Source organism: Myxine glutinosa, chromosome 9, assembly GCF_964187855.1.
Source record: "Myxine glutinosa chromosome 9, kmMyxGlut1.1, whole genome shotgun sequence".
In the NCBI taxonomy this organism is placed as follows: domain Eukaryota; kingdom Metazoa; phylum Chordata; class Myxini; order Myxiniformes; family Myxinidae; genus Myxine; species Myxine glutinosa.
The window spans coordinates 135,420,654-135,436,693 of record NC_136269.1 but is presented as its reverse complement, the minus strand read 5'-3'; positions in this window follow the sequence as shown (position 1 = coordinate 135,436,693).

Below are 16,040 nucleotides of genomic sequence, written 5' to 3'. Positions count from 1 at the left end.
TAGCGAACTTTTAAACTCGCTCCTGCTGTTTGATATTAAACTGAAAGGGAGAAGCTCGGGTTGTGCTCCTTTACCAAGCAGCTAGCCAGCGCTTGCCAAGCCAGCCGTTCCTTAACAGTTTTAAATGGAGTGCTTGCTCAAATGCTTAAACCAGTTGGTGATCTCTCCACAAGAAACTTGGTAAATGAACACACACCCAATGTTCTTGAGACCCACCCCTAGATCGACAGTAATCTATATACCCCAAAGAGGAATGAACCTTCCTGCCGCTCCCGTAGTTTGCGGGTGTACTCGTGAGTTAAATAAACAGATATACTAACTGCTATGGGAAGCAAGAAGAAGCTGATGTTTTGGAAGTTCACCCTTCATCAGAGCAAAAAATGAGTTGACGTCAAACATCAGCTTATCCTCGTATACCACCATGGAGGTACGCATACCTTGGCAGATTTTCTGTTTATTTCATCCATTGTTCTACCTGACCGATGAACACTAGTTCTTCACTCGTTCCTGCTCGACATGATCCTTTGCTTGTGCAATGCTTTAATGTCCTTGGAATTGGACATTTTAACTTCTTGATTTTGAGTTTGATTTTTGGATTTGTCTAACTTTGCGTATCAATCTTCTGACATGGAATTTGGACCTTAACCATCAATTATATTTTTTTAAATTGGACTAATTTTGTAGATAACGCATCACGACTCAAACACGAGTTCAACCAACATCAGATATCACAGAAGAAGAGGACTGTACTTAAAGCCAAGGCTCTTTGGGAAAGATGGCAGCTGTTGCACGATTTATAGCTGATGAGTCCATAAGTAGCTTAGCTTGGCACAAGTTATTGGAGCAACTCCAGCCAGTCTGACTGGAAGAAGTGTGAGGCCAAGCCTCTTGAAGCAGGTGCTACAATGAAGGGTAGTGGAAGTGTGTGTATTTTGGAAGGCTCAAGCAAATGGAACAGATCTTCACCATTTGGTTCCAGCACATGCTAAAAGAGAATATTCCGATCTCTGGTCTGCTGCTTCAGCACAAGGCACTGGAAATCTACAAGTCTTGCCGGAAACATTAGAAATGACAAAACAGTGATTCACGATTCATTGAAAGTGCTGGCTGATGCTTCAAAAATCGTCACAGACTCTACTTTTCCTCTCGCCTCCCTCCACCGCCTCTACTTTTCCTCTCGCCTCCCTCCACCGCCTCTACTTTTCCATCACAGCAAAGAGTAAGTGTCAATGCAGAAATAGTTACCGTTAACAGATTTTAAATATAGATGCTGAAGAAGACCTTCGTCTATTCAAAGACATTTGTTCCTAGGTTTCAATTTCTTAAAGAGAGGCTAATATTATTGTTTTGTGGCACTGCGACTGGCTGGCACAGATTAGCTCATGATCTGGGAAGCATTAAAAACAAAAATGTTCGGCCATTTAAGAATACCAGCAACGGTACCCGCCCTACGGGCGGGGCATCAATTGGGAGGCCCAAATGAAAAGGCTAAATATCAGAAATTGAAGGCTTTTTTTATTTTAAACGATTTATATAAACATCCGTTAAATCATATCAAACGCAAATCATCAAAATCTAAACACTATTTGTAGAATTTCAATAAAAGCCACATCACTGTTCATATCGGTAAATATTATTCCATTGTGTTTGGAAAAACGGGAAAATTGGAAAAATTGGAAATTGGAAAAACAATACAGCCTATTTTACTCCAGGGGGTCCCAGGAATACCCACCCAAAATATCGTTGCGATCGGTTGAGCCGTTTTTGTGGTACCTGGGAACGGACGGACAGACGGACAGACATTTGGTGAATTATAGTAAGATGAAATGGCCTTAAAACGATCATTCATTCATTCATTCATTTAAGAAGATGAATACGAAGCAACTCTTGGTTCTTTGGCACAGGAACATCTTTTGGACGATGCAGTCCCTCTTCAAACACCGCTTCATGCAACATTTCATCGCATACATCAAGGAATGCATTCATTCAAATATATATCGATGAAAAGGCCATGCTCGTTCAGGAAAACTCCACAGCTCGCTGCAGCGTCATATCTGATTATCCACAGGACGACGCCGATTATCATGTTTCTCTTTGCAAACACCAAACTATCATTGAGCCACTTGACCAGAGTCATCACAAACTAAGGCACTTTATATGAAGAAATTATTTCCTTGTTTTAGGCCCTTGCTGTCGAGACACCAGAAACTATCGAAAGTTCTTTTAAAAAACTGCAGTGTATGAAGGAAGTAGGCTGTTTATGATATCGTCTGATGGATGGGGAACTGTCTCCAAATGCTGTGGAAATGCCATCTGGAGGAAATGGCAAACTCGCCGCGACATTTTGTTGAGGATTATATGCAGCAAATGTCCAATGAAGAGTTTGCCTGACTATTCAAAAATGTCCTGGTTCAGGGCAAGATCCAATGGGAAGCATCTTGACTATAATTGTGAGGAGCTGAAAACGAAGGACCTCAAACTGCCCCGAGGAGACTGGGGAATGAGGAATTGAAAGAACAGCCGCACCATTGGGCCAAATGAAACGAAGTTTTTGATATGTGGCGCATTGCAGGAAAAGGTAACAAACTGTTTTTAAAACGAAAACAGCAGGGCCACTCAAAAGGATTTGATCCTTAAAGAGTGCATATTACACAATGTGCCGCTGCAGAATACGCGAAGATCAATTAGCGGCTTTTGAATCATTGCCCCTGAACCTCCTTGAAATCCGCCGCCCCCCACACCCAGGCCCATTTCCAGCCACATTTCCAGCATCACCTCCATCCCCACTGCCATGTCTCCATCTTCATTATCAGAAAATTCAACGGTAAGGAGATATTTTTCATATCCTTCATACTTTATCATACAGTAGTGAGTACTACATTAACATTTGAACCTTCATTGCCATTTATCATCTCGTGTTGCGCTGTCCCTGGAAGACCAATGTCTTATTCATCCCAGAATATGCCGCCACCTCTTTTTTGACTTTGCTTTCTGTAAGTTGATTTTGTTGATGGGCCTTTGTCTTTAACTTCATTGAACATCTTTATCTCCATAATTATGGCCCACAAGGGAATCTTTCTAATTTTGCATTTATTATACTGTTCTTCACTTGTTGCATTTTCTTGTTGCTTTACCATTTTGCATTGTGCTGTCGCTATCAGCACCATCCCATTATTACTTCTGCTACCTGAGGTGGACTGATGTTATGTTTTTACCTGCCTGTCTGTTTCAATGTGAGCATATCTCAAATAGTTTCATGTGAGTTTTGACAAAACTTGGTGGATGAGTTAGTTTGGTGACTAGAACAAGCTGATTCGATTTTGGTTAAGGTCTAGATCCAGATCTGGCCTATCAGTGGGGTACAAAACAAACTGTTCAGCCTGGAGGAGGTAATGCACTCTACCGAGTCTTCTCTTCTTCAAGTAATCCCCTCCCTTCTCTCCTCTCCTCTCTCTTCCCCTCCCATTTCCCCCCCCCCCCCTTTTACCTCTCCACTTCCCCTTGCCTCCCTCCTCTCCCTCCCCCAACCTTCCCTTCCCTCCTCCCTCCCCTCTCTCCTCCACTCTCTCCCCCTTCCGCTCTTACTCCCCTCCCCTCTTAATATTCCTGTCACGAAGCAATTGCGTTGCCCGGTACCTTTGTCTGTCCGGTGTTTGTCTGTCCATCCGGTGTATGTATGTATGTATATATGTATGTATGTATGTATGTATGTATGTATGTATGTATGTATGTATGTACATATGTATGTATGTATGTATATATGTATGTATGTATGCATGTATGTATATATGTATGTATGTATATATGTATGTATGTATGTATGTATGTATGTATGTATATATGTATGTATGCATGTATGTATGCATGTACATATGTATGTATGTATGCATGTATATATGTATGTATGTATGTATGTATGTATGTATGTCCCTTCCGCCGGCATTTTGCGGGTTTATTTTAAATGGAACATTTTGGTATACTTCAGGAATATGTAGAATCACAGTTTAGAAAATAATCTTGATTCAGAAAGCATGCCGTTTGGGTAATGGGGAATTTGTTTCTGGCAATGGCTGCTCCCGGGAGGGTGGAACATAAGAATAACAACTCCATTCATTCACTTTCTTATCACTCAAATGCTCTCCATGTGCATATCTTTTCCCCCACTCATTTCTGTGTTGTTTCTTGTTTTCACTGTGATGTAAAATCTGTCTTTCTCGATTTATTTTTTATGTAGACTTCAAAATAAACAACATGTGTCTTTGCTGAGAGTTTGTTTTTGATATCACAGCAGAAGTAGACTGCACTGAAGAACAAGGTACGAATAGTAAGATGTTAGACACAAGGCACAAGAAGGAGCAACGTTTGAAGAGGATCAAGGTCAGCATGAGGAGACATACCAGCATGAAGAGGAGATGGGCGAGTGTGCGGAGGAGATGGACGGGTGTGCGGAGGAGATGGGCGAGTGTGCGGAGATGGGCGAGTGTGTGGAGGAGATGGACGGGCGTGTGGAGGAGATGGACGGGTGTGCGGAGGAGATGGACGGGTGTGCGGAGGAGATGGATGGGTGTGCGGAGATGGGCGGGCGTGCGGAGATGGACGGGTGTGCGGAGGAGATGGGCGAGGGTGCGGAGGAGATGGGCGAGTGTGCGGAGATGGGCGGGTGTGTGGAGGAGATGGATGGGTGTGCGGAGGAGATGGGCGAGTGTGCGGAGATGGGCGAGTGTGCGGAGGAGATGGACGGGTGTGCGGAGAGGGGCGGGTGTGCGGAGATGGGCGGGTGGGTGGAGATGGGTGGGTGTGCAGAGATGGGCGGGTGTGCAGAGATGGGTGGGTGTGTGGAGGAGATGTGCGGCATGAGGAGATGGGTGGGTTTGCAGAGGAGATGGATGGGTGTGCGGAGGAGATAGGTGGGTGTGAGGAGGAGATGGGTGGGTTTGCGGAAGAGATGGGTGGGTGTGCGAAGGAGATGGGCGAGTGCGAGGAGGAGATGGGAGGGTGTGTGGAGAAGATGTGTGGGCATGAGGAGGCACAGAATGTATTTTACCCCCAATGCTAATTTCTCCAGGTTACTTCACCACTCGTTTCCAAAGTTGTTTCAGCTTTGCTCCGAGCAAGAGAAGTCTCATCTGCCTTTGAGATGATACCATTTTAAATCAGCCAGAGATCCAGGAATATAAGTAACTGAGGAGGATGGGTGAGGGGTGGAAAACTCTTTGAAGATGGGTTGAGGGGGGTATTGGTGGTTAATGAGGAGAATCATAACATTGTGATACTTGGGCGACTTTTTCCAGAAAAAAAAAAATCACACTTAGAATCTGGCATGAAAAGCAAGACTTGCTGGTAAGGCTAGTACAAATCGGTGTATGGGAGGAACAATGGATGTAATCAACAGGACATTGATTGAGGTATGCCAACCACCATTAAAAGGAAGCAAGGAGAAACTGATATTTGGGGTGTTAGTCCTTTATCAGAGGGTTAACAAAGGGTTAACGCCCAAAACGTAAGCTTCTCCCTGCTTCCCATGGCAGTTAACACACCTCGATCAATGTCCTGTTTATTTCATCCATCGTTACATTCAAAAAAAAATTCTAGAACACGTGCTTACGTCCAGAACAACCAATTTTATGATAAAGCAAGTTTAGACCAAGAAATAAAGTGTAAATAATATTTATTAGTCTTCTTTCATAAATTGAAGAAGCCAATAAAGTGAAGTCCATGACCTTTTAATCTCAGCTACTCAAAAGTTGAATAAGTCATGGAGTATCAATGGCTAATGTAACTCATTTGCAACTAGAGAGTTCAAAGGACACATTACCCCTCACAGTGTTTAGGTATATACGAGTACATGTAGTGGACAAAAATATTCAAACACCTGGGTAAATGAGGTACACCATGCAACCGCTTCCACACAGGTGTGCCCCATGTGTTAAACAAATAACATCCCAGCATGCTTAGAGTCATGCATGAAAATTATGCACAGGCCTGGTTGCCTATAATTATGGCTAGCATGATGCCCCCATACACAGAGAACGTGTTGTGGCCTAATGGTTTGATGAGCATGACACTGATGTTATCCATGTCATGGCCTTCTCAGTCACCAGATCTGAACTCAATCGGGCATTTATGGGATATTCTGGAACAACACATCAGACAGCGCTTTCCTCCTCCATCAAACAGGTGTGAGTTGATTGACTTTCTTGTGGAAGAACAGTGCCGCATCCCTCCTGCAAAATTCCACACGCCAGTGGACTCTGCCACGGCGTATACAGGCCGTACTGGCCGGCCGCACGTGGTGGTCCAACACCCTATTAAATGACTTTACATTGGTGTTTCCATTTTTTTTGTCCACTACCTGCAATTCAATTTAAATACAATAATGATTTTAAAAATGAAAGCGCATTAAAAAAAAATCTAGAAGTTTAGCGCTTGTACACCACCCTATTTAAGAAGTCCAAGTACTATAAAACGGAAGGGTTTTGGAAGTGACAATAAGGTGATTTGTGTTCTACGGTGTTCAAGTATATAAAGGTTTTATAAGTTGTATAAATATATTCTGGAATTTACCGCCATTGATGCAGTATCCATTACACCACCCTATTATCTAACATGTTACATTAGTTATTTGTGCCTGTTGTTTGTGTCCTTTATAACATCCTTAAAAACAGTAAGTACCCTGTTTGGAATGTTTTTCAATTTTGTTTCACTACCAGGCAGACAAAGTAAAAATATTATCTCACTCCTCTCTGCAAATGCATGATCAAGACGAATTCAGAGACAAAGTGCAGTCGGTCCCCGCCATTCGCGGTTCCGCTATTCGCGTTTGATAAAATGTGTCCTGTTTCTCTATTCGCAGAAAAGTGTCCCACTAATTCGCGTTTTTTTTTCTATTCGCGGAAAAGTGTCCCACTAATTCGCGTTTTTTTTCCTATTCGCGGAAGTGTCCCACTAATTCGCGTTTTTTTTCTATTCGCGGAAAAGTGTCCCACTAATTCGCGTTTTTTTTCTATTCGCGGCCGTGTTCCGTGAACTTGCGGGGTTTTCCCCCCGATTCGCGGCCATGTTCCACGAATTCGCGGTTTTTCAGGGGCGCAAAAAAAAAATTCGCAAGCTGCTAGCTTGACACATTTATAAAAACCCATCTTCTACCAGCCTGGCGTCAGGAAGGGCATCCGGCCATAAAAACATTGCCTCAAACAAGGAACCATGATTGTCATGGGGCCCGCAAGGCTAACCCCCGCTCTAGCGGGGAAAATGGCCTTAAAACGATCATTCATTCATATTCATTCATCTTCTACCAGCCATGCATAAAGCAGCTGGACGTAGGTATGCAAAAAATCATCTACGAGCCACGAGCATGACCTGCTTATACACTACTGTGGCGGTTATCACACTTTATGTCTATAATCCTCAGAGGTCATGAGACTTGTCTTGGTTTCAAAAAGCGTGTCTTTAATTCATGTAAAAACGGAAAAGGAAAAATACAGCCATTCAGTACATGCCGTTAATCATGGCGGCATAACGAACTTGCTATACGATTTACACAAAACCTACTACGATACATTTTGCATCCACACAATACAATAATTTACCTAAAGTTACTTCAAGAGGTTCAACAATAAATTGAGAATCCGCTTACCTCTGTCCATGGGTCTGGTTTTAAAGCAAAAACATCGAAAATGGAGCGGATCAGTTCTTTCACTCATCGAGGGCAAAACAGTATGGCGGAAAGTAGGCGATAACATCCCTCACAAACAATGGGCAGAGTACCGTACTTCTCGCAGATACCCACAATGCTCGCAACCCTACATATACAGATTGTGTCCTCGATCTCGATCATTGTTCTCGTCCTGTTGCTTCGACTGGTGGTTTTGACTCGCCGTGCTCATCGTTCAATAATGGCTCCCAAGCGCAAAACCAGTGTCGGATATGCGTCGATGACCAAGAGGCAGGATAAAGTGATGTACCTGAGCCAGAAAGTGGAGCTGCTTGACCAGCTTTCGAGAGTAGAGAGTGCGGCTATTGTTGGGAGGCATTATGGCATCTACGAATCCAACAATCGCTACATACGGAAGAAGGAGAAGGCGAAGGCGATTTGTGAGAAAGCTTCACGAGCACTGTATCGAGTACAAAGGTGGTCACCCACGTCCGGAATGTCCACATGGCAAGGATGGGGAAGACTCTCAGAATATGGATCGAGGACAACATGCAGACAACGGACTTCATGCTGAAAACCCTATGATGCTGAACCGTTCTCTAAACCCGCTCATCGAGGACAAGTTGGACACCATTCCAAAGGTTTCCGAGGAGGAGGAGGTGGGCAGTAATGAGGAAGAGATGCCGAGGTCCAACCTCACAGACCAGTTCCTGGGTAAGTTGCTGCATGGCATGCGGGCGCTTGCGGACAGGGTGCAAGATGCTGACCCAGTCGTAGAGAAGTACCTCAAGTTCGAGAGGGGCTTGGATGATGCGCTGCTTCCGTACAAAGAGCTGCATCGAAATGTTGGGCAATGTGTCAGGCAACTTTCCATTAGCCATTTCTTTAGCCCGACTCCCTCCACTTCAAGACCACCAGCACCCTTTCCTGCCTTCCTCTCAGCGTCCTCACCAGTATTCTCACCAGTGTCCTCACCAGTGTCCTCACCTTCTCCTACCTCTCCCTTAGTGCACGATTTTGTGGGTCGCCCTCAAAGTTCGAGGCATTCATGGGATTTGAATTCATCACCATAATCATTTGAAAGTTGTGTGTGTTTGTAAAATAAAAATGTTAAACAGTACATGATGGTGCCGTGTTTTTTTTTCACTTTCACGGTATGGTTAGTGAAGCACATTCCTTCAATAAATTGGAAATGGTACCTGGTGTTGTCGTTTTTTAAATTTGAGCATTTTTGTTAACTGTAATTATGTGCATTTGTGGTCGAAAACATTTTAAACTTTAAAAACTTTCCTCTATGAATCAGGAACCACCCGGAACATGTAACGTATCCTCCTTTCCCCCATTGAAACAATGCCACGGCATACATTAACGGGATTTTCATCAACCTTCGTGGATTTTCGTCGACATTCGCGGGTTTTGTCTCGCCATTTCCAGGACTTTCATCAAACTTCGCGGATTATCGTCGACATTCTCGGGATTTGCCTCACCATTCGCATATTTTGCCTCACCATTCGTGGTTTGGTCCTTTCTATTAACGGATTTTCATGACTCGGGAACCTATCCCCCCTTTTTTCAATGAAACACTGCCCCGCTATTCGCAGATTTCGCTATTCGCAGATTTCCCAGGAACGTATCCCCCACGAATAGCGGTGTCTCACGGCACTGTAAAACAGCAGGTTTGTTTTCCGATTCATGTTCAAAATATTATATTAAATCCAAATAAGTTGTTTCTCGATCATCAACTGAAGTTTGTGGATCGACACACGGACACGAAACAATTACTTCACACCGCCTTTCACTTCATGTGCACAGGGTAATCCACCCTTATATAAAGCAGTGTGTATTTGTCTGTCCCCTTTCATAAGGACGATTTGAGTAGCGTCTTGAAAGGCCAATCTTTCAACGCGAATGTGTGTACACTAGGACCTATTTTTGAGGTTAAAAAAACACGAAAACATTTTCCGAAAAACAACTCAAAACTCGAAAAAACTCGAAAAAACAACAACAGCTACCCCCGCTAATTCACCCCAGATCCACCTTGTTTGAAATTCCAACTTCTTTCCTGGAAGTCCTGGCAGTGTCCATATGTTTTATACCTCTCCCACCCCCCCTTCCCATGCCCCCTAACCCAAAGCCCTCTCCCTCCCACAGATCTCTCGATGTCTCCATGTCTGTCGGTCCCTGCTCTCAAATGTTGTGTTTGTGTCCTTCCCCCTCTCTCCCCATCTTGTCTACCGCTCCCGATGTTATATGTTTTATGTGTCGGTTTGTCTTTCTGTGTGATTAATGTTCGCTCTTTCACGAGCCTCGATCTTGTATACAAAAAAAACAAAAAAAAAAAACAAGAGTAATTACATATCTTCTATTGGAATTGTAGACAGTGACTTACAAACCGAGCCTCAATGGTGGTGAAGAGAAGCGTTTCTAAAACTAAAATAAATACTACGTGCAGGGAGGTGAAATTTGCTGCACGTGATGTGCATCACGCACAAAGTAAAACGAGTGTTCATTTACAATGCATTCAGAAAGTATTCAGACCCCTTCCCTTTTTCACATTTTGTTATGTTGCAGCCTTATGCTGAAATCGTTTAAATTCATTTTTTCCCTCATCAATCTACACTCAATACCCCATAATGACAAAGAGAAAACAGGATTTCAGAAAGTTTTGCAAATTTATAAAAGAAAAAACTGATATATCACATTTACATAAGTATTCATACCCTTTGCTATGACACTTGAAATTTAGCTCAGGTGCCTCCCATTTCTCTTGATCATCTTTGAGATGTTCCTACACCTTGGTTGGAGTCCACCTGTGGTAAATTCAATTGATTGGACATGATTTGGAAAGGCACACACCTGTCTATATAAGGTCTCACCGCTGGCAATGCATATCAGAGCAAAAACCAAGCCATGAGGTCGAAGGAACTGCCTGTAGAGCTCAGAGACAGGATTGTGTTGAGGCACAGATCTGGGGAAGCCTACAAAAAAATCTCTGCTACATTGAAGGTTCCCAAGAGCACAGTGGCCTCCATGATTCTTAAATGGAAGAAGTTTGGAACAACCAGGACTCTTCCTCGAGCTGGCCGCCCGGCCAAACTGAGCAATCGGGGGAGAAGGGCCTTGGTAAGAGAGGTGACCAAGAACCCGATGGTCACTCTGGCTGAGCTCCAGAGATTCTGTGTGGAGATGGGAGAAACTTCCAGAAGGACAACCATCACTGCAACACTCCACCGATCTGGGCTTTATGGCAGAGTGGCCCGACGGAAGCCTCTCCTCAGTGAAAAAAAACATGAAAGCCCACAGAATCTTGTTTCTCACAGTCTGAGAGTCCTTTAGGTGCTTTTTTGCAAACTCCAAGCGGGCTTGATGTATATCACGTATACACGGATGTGTATACATATTACATATACTTGATGTATACACGTATATATATATTTATATAGTCATGGGTTCACCGCCTCATGGACGGTGTTTTTCGGTTTTATATATATTTGAACAATAATAAAATGTTTTGGTCACAAAGATACATACATACTTAAATACATACATTACAGGGCTAGGAGTTCGGGCTCGGAGTTAAGGAAAGTAGCTATAGCTATGAGTTAAGGGAAGGAGCTATGGCTAGGAGTTAAGGGAAGGAGCTATGGCTAGGAGTTAAGGGAAGGAGCTATGGCTAGGAGTTAAGGGAAGGAGCTATGGCTAGGAGTTAAGGGAAGGAGCTATGGCTAGGAGTTAAGGGAAGGAGCTATGGCTAGGAGTTAAGGGAAGGAGCTATGGCTAGGAGTTAGGGCTCGGAGTTAAGGGAAGGAGCTATAGCTATGAGTTAAGGGAAGGAGCTATGGCTAGGAGTTAGGGCTCGGAGTTAAGGGAAGTAGTTATAGCTATGAGTTAAAGGAAGGAGCCATGGCTAGGAGTTAGGGCTCGGAGTTAAGGGAAGTAGCTATAGCTATGAGTAAAAGGAAGGAGCCATGGCTAGGAGTTAGGGCTCGGAATAAAGGGAAGTAGCTATAGCTATGAGTTAAAGGAAGGAGCCATGGCTAGGAGTTAGGGCTCAGAGTTAAGGGAAGTGTAGTGAAATTATACCAAGGTGAACCCAGGGGTGCTCGCTACGGAAGGGGGCGTCTATAAGACCCGGGACAACCGGGGCGCGCAGACACTTCAGCTGAACTCACTGTGACATTATCCAGTAGTTTGAATGGTATGTACGCCCCAAATGCTGCGCTGACAATGCGCTGCGCTAACCATTGTTATATTGCATCGACCATTGCTGCTCATGAAATGCTCTGATTTAATGCCTGTTGCATGCATGTATTCTTACAGGATGTACTGCAGATCTAAATGATATTAAAACCTACCCAGAGGTCAAGTCGTGTCTGAGCTTGATTTTCACGACATTTAATATCATTTAGATCGCCGGAATGGCTGACCACAAGATGATCGTGGTACCGATTCTCGGAGCCAACCCTCAAGCTGAGGGATCTGCATCGGAGTTTGCTCATTGGCTCAACACGCTGCAGAATTACCTTGCGGCTCACGAGACAGAGCCCACCACTGTGATAAAGCTGTCCGTGTTACAGTCCAAGGTCCATCACACTGTTTTCAAGAACATTTCTCGATTTGGGACGTACGCTACGGCCCTAGCCGAGCTGAAGCGCCTCTACGTAAAGACACGGAGCGCTGTACACGGCCGGCATCAACTCTCTCAGCGGCGACAGCAACCGTCTGAATCGATCGATCACTTCGCGCAGGAGTTGCGCTACCTATTGGCAGACTGCGTGCAGGACGTCCGGACCCACGAGCAAGTGCAGGACGATTTGCTCCGAGATTCATTCATCTCCGGAATTAGTTCTGGAGTCTTGCGGCTCCGTCTCTTGGAGGTCGCGGAGCTGACATTTACAGAAGCACTACGGCTGGCACGCGTATACACAGATGCCCGAGAACAATTGACCGCATATGATCACCCACGAGTCGTGGCGGGGACCTCGCAACTCGCGCGACCTGAGAGGGCTACCGCCGAGGATACGGAGGAGGACCCGACCACCACGACGGCCGAGTCTCTGGGAGCTCCGGAAGCGGACTCCGCTTCCGGCCTCACTGCTGCCGCCGCAGCCCGGCCACGGCCTGCCCGGTATGCAAAATGTTATTTTTGTGGAAATCGGCAGCATCCTCGCTCTGAATGCCCGGCCCGAGAGGCGACATGTCACCTGTGCTCCACCAAGGGCCATTTTGCAAAGGTCTGCAGAAAGGCCGCTCGGGGCACGCATTCCCAAGCGACCTTGAATGGGCTCATCGCGGAGCCAACGGATCGAGCGCCGGACGGGGCGCCTTGCTCAGCTTTGAAGAGCCGCTCTCCTCCTCGCGGGCCTCTGGCTTCTCGCCCGACCTTGGTGAGATACATCGGGCCGCCGAAACAAATGGCGCGAACGCGACCGGTCACAGCGCGTCCGACCTTGACTGGCGTTTGAACGCCTACTTCAAACAAGCGACATGCTCCTACTTTGGAAATTCCTCTCGAAGTGCGGCAAACGCAGCACGTGACACGAGCCCCATCTGACGGCAGCTTTTGCGAATTACATGCACCCACTTTGGCATGTGAATCTGCAGATGGCAGAAATCTTTCTCACGTGACTCGAGCCCCATCTGACGGCAGCTTTTATGAATTACATGCACCCGCTTTGGCATATGAATCTGCAGACGGCAGAAATCTTTCTCACGTGACACGAGCCCCATCTGACGGCAGCTTTTGCGAATTACATGCACCCACTTTGGCATGTGAATCTGCAGACGGCAGAAATCTTTCTCACGTGGCTCGAGCGCCATCTGGCGGCTGCTCTTACGACCAACCCACACCCACTCTGGCAAATGAAACTGCTGATGAGCCAACTGACTTCAATGCTCCTGCTGAGGCCCAACCTGCCGACGCTGCCCGAAGGATTGCAGCCGGCGTGGGATCCACCCGCGAGGCGCGATCTTCTCGCCCGGCCGGAACTATACCTGCCGGGTCTGCCGGCCTAGCGCAGGCCTTCATTCCGCTCACGGTCGCGGGCGTTTTTGCGCAAGCTTTGATTGATACGGGGTCCACGGATAGTTTTATTGATCAGCGACTCGTGCATCAACATGGGTGGCCGGTTCTCGGGACAACCCGCCGGATCTTCATGGCCTCTCAGGGACTTCGGTTGAGCACAAAAGGGGCGTGTCGATTGAAACTTGTGATAAACGGACGCACGTTCCCGGACGTGTATCTCATGGTATTACCGGCCTTATGCGCTGACGTTCTGTTAGGACTTGATTTCCTTAAGCGGCATGGACGTTTGGAAATAGACTTCGGAGGGCCGGACACGCTCGCTGTGTGCGCCCTCGCTCAAATGGACATGGAGCCACTCTCACTGTTCCCCAACCTGACCACTGATTGTACCCCTGTAGCCGTCAAATCGCGGCGCTACTCTCGCGCGGACGCGCAATTCATTGCGGAAGAAATGGCCCTGCTCTTGAAGGACGGTATCATAGAACACAGTAGGTCACCGTGGCGGGCCCAAGTCTTAGTGGTGTGGAGTGAGGCCCACCGCCGGCGAATGGTAATCGACTATTCGCAGACGATTAATTGTTTTACACAGCTGGATGCCTACCCCTTACCGGGGATGGACGCCCTGGTACGCCAGGTGGCCCTGTATTCCGTTTATAGCACTCTCGATCTGCGTAGTGCGTATCATCAAGTCCCCATCTCTAGGGCTGATCGCGTCTTTACAGCCTTTGAATCGGGTCAGCGATTGTACCAGTCCACGAGACTTCCCTTTGGGGTAACGAACGGCGTCGCTTGTTTTCAGAGAGCTATGGATGACCTCGTTGCGAAGGAGAATTTGACCGATGTCTTTGTCTATCTGGACAATCTTACGGTTTGTGGGTATGACCAGGAGCATCACGACGCTAATCTGAAACGCTTCCTCGAGGTCGCGCGGAAATATCGCTTAACCATGAATGCGGCGAAGTGTCAATACTCTCTACGCACGGTAGACCTTTTGGGGTACACCGTGACCCATGGCTCCGTCTCTCCAGATAAGGAGCGTCTGCGCCCTTTGCTCGATATGGCTCCGCCTAGCGATCGGGCTTCGCTGAAACGCGCTCTAGGGCTGTTCGCTCACTACTCAAAGTGGGTGCAAAATTTCTCCGCAAAGCTCCGCCCCCTCGTGGCCTGCGACACTTTCCCCATGGGCCCGGCCGCCCTGGTGGCCTTCGAGGGCCTTAAAGTCGACATTGCTGGCGCCGCTGTCGCGACGATTGACGAGAGTGCCTCTTTCGTTTTGGAGAGTGATGCCTCGGATCATGCGATAGCGGCGACTCTCTCCCAAGGAGGCCGCCCTGTGGCTTTCTTCTCGCGGACTCTCACCTCCGCCGAGCGGAGGCATTCGTCTGTCGAAAAGGAAGCATACGCGATCGTCGAATCAATTCGGGGATGGCGTCCGTATCTGCTTGGGCGGAGTTTCCAAATCATCACGGACCAACAGAGTGTTGCGTTTATGTACGACACCTTACATGCTCAGCGCATTAAGAATGAGAAAATCACCCGTTGGCGTATCGAACTCGCCGACTTCTGCTACACCATCAAATACCGCCCGGGGAAGGATAACCTGGTCGCCGACGCCTTATCGAGGCCGGCCACTTGCGCGGGGGTTGTAACTTTGGAGGGGCTGCGCACTTTGCACAGCACTATGTGTCATCCCGGGGTAACGCGCTTCGCGCATTTTGTGCGCGCGGGCAATCTGCCGTACTCGATGGAGGACATCCGCCGCATCTGCCGTGATTGCGCGATCTGTGCGGAACTCAAACCGCGTTTTTATAGCCACCCTCTGGGGACACTCGTTAGGGCTACTAGACCGTGGGAGCGCTTGGCGATGGACTTCAAAGGGCCGCTGCCGATGTCGAGCAACTCTCGCTATCTGCTCACTATCGTCGATGAGTATTCCCGATTCCCCTTTGCTTACACGTGCGGGTATATGTCGGCTGCCACGGTTATTCGGTGCCTGCAGAATTTGTTTTCTATGTTCGGGTATCCGGCCTACGTGCATACCGATCGGGGTGCGGTGTTCCTGTCCCAGGAGGTGAGGGGCTACTTGCTCCAGCATAATGTCGCTTCGAGCTACACCACCCCGTACCGGCCCCAAGCGAATGGACAGATCGAACGCTTTAATGGGATTATATGGCGGGCCGTCATGCTAAGCCTTCGGACCCTCGGCTGAGGCCTCGATAAATGGGCGTGGTCACTGCCTGCCGCTCTAAACTCGATCCGGGCTCTCCTATGTACTGCCACCAACCAGACTCCTCACGAACGACTGTTCCACCACCCTAGAAGCTCCGGCAGTATCCAATCTTTACCCAGCTGGCTCGCTGA